The following is a 1,020-nucleotide window of genomic DNA, read 5'->3' as shown; positions in this document are numbered from 1 at the left end:
ACAGGAAAATCCCAGGGAATCAGATTCCACCTCACAGGAAGGAACCCTGGGAATAGAGTTAATCGTTCTCAGGCAGAAATCAGCCAGAATTGATGGTTACCCTTAGACACCCAGTCCCTGGACTACACAGGATAGGAACTAGCCAGACTGTCAGCCATTGACTGACAAAACTCACTGTGACTGGCTGCAGCCTACTCTAACGTTAGAGGACTTACAAGGGGCTGAAACTAGTCTAGGATTCAAAACCTTTAATGGAGGCACTTCCCCTTTTTCTGATGCCTGCTTTTCTGCCTTATGTGTTAGTTCATCTAGACAACAACAACATTACCGAGCTCCTGAGACTACTTGGTGAGCATATATTATTGTTTTGATTAAATATGCCCCTTCTGGTGTTTTCCAGTCTAAGTTGATCAGAACCTATAGGTAATTAAAAACAAGGAATGTGCGATCCCTAGTAGTCACACACTCAAGATCAGAAGTTTAGGGCCATCCTAGGTTGCGTAGTGTTCCGGAGGAGAGCCCAGCAATGAGGGGGGGGGGGGGGGGGGGGGGGGGGGGGGGGGGGGGGGGGGGGGGGGGGATATCCTGTCCGCGGCACAGTCGCTAGGCAAAGAAAAGGAGGGGCGGGGCGTATGCAGATTAGTACCAGCGCAAGGGCTGCCGGTCCCGCAGGACTCTAAGGTCCGCGTCCCGTATATTGAATAATCCGTGTGTCGTGAGTGTGACTTCCATAGGGACGAGGAGCACATCCTGCGGTCCCTATGGCATGAGGGTGAAGCGGTTGCGCGAGGCCGATCACCGTGTGTTAAAAGAGTGTGCGTTGTGAGGGAGAGCGTGCGCTCGTCCGGAGCAACTCATACTTACCTGGCAGGGGAGATACCATGATCACGAAGGTGGTTTTCCCAGGGCGAGGCTTATCCATTGCACTCCGGATGTGCTGACCCCTGCGATTTCCCCAAATGCGGGAAACTCGACTGCATAATTTGTGGTAGTGGGGGACTGCGTTCGCGCTCTCCCCTG

The 1,020-nt window shown here is 52.9% G+C and overlaps 1 non-coding gene across 1 annotated transcript; it reads left to right on the top strand.

The window, feature by feature from the left end:
- Positions 1-856: 856 nt before the first annotated feature.
- Positions 857-1,020, top strand: LOC126501008 (U1 spliceosomal RNA). The gene has a single exon (XR_007591482.1). It is a non-coding gene; the product is annotated as a U1 spliceosomal RNA (small nuclear RNA).

Source organism: Alexandromys fortis, unplaced genomic scaffold, assembly GCF_014885135.2.
Source record: "Alexandromys fortis isolate MF-2015 unplaced genomic scaffold, M_Fortis_MF-2015_v1.1 scaffold_7, whole genome shotgun sequence".
Classification (NCBI taxonomy): domain Eukaryota; kingdom Metazoa; phylum Chordata; class Mammalia; order Rodentia; family Cricetidae; genus Alexandromys; species Alexandromys fortis.
This window is presented reverse-complemented; position numbering and strand designations above follow the sequence as displayed.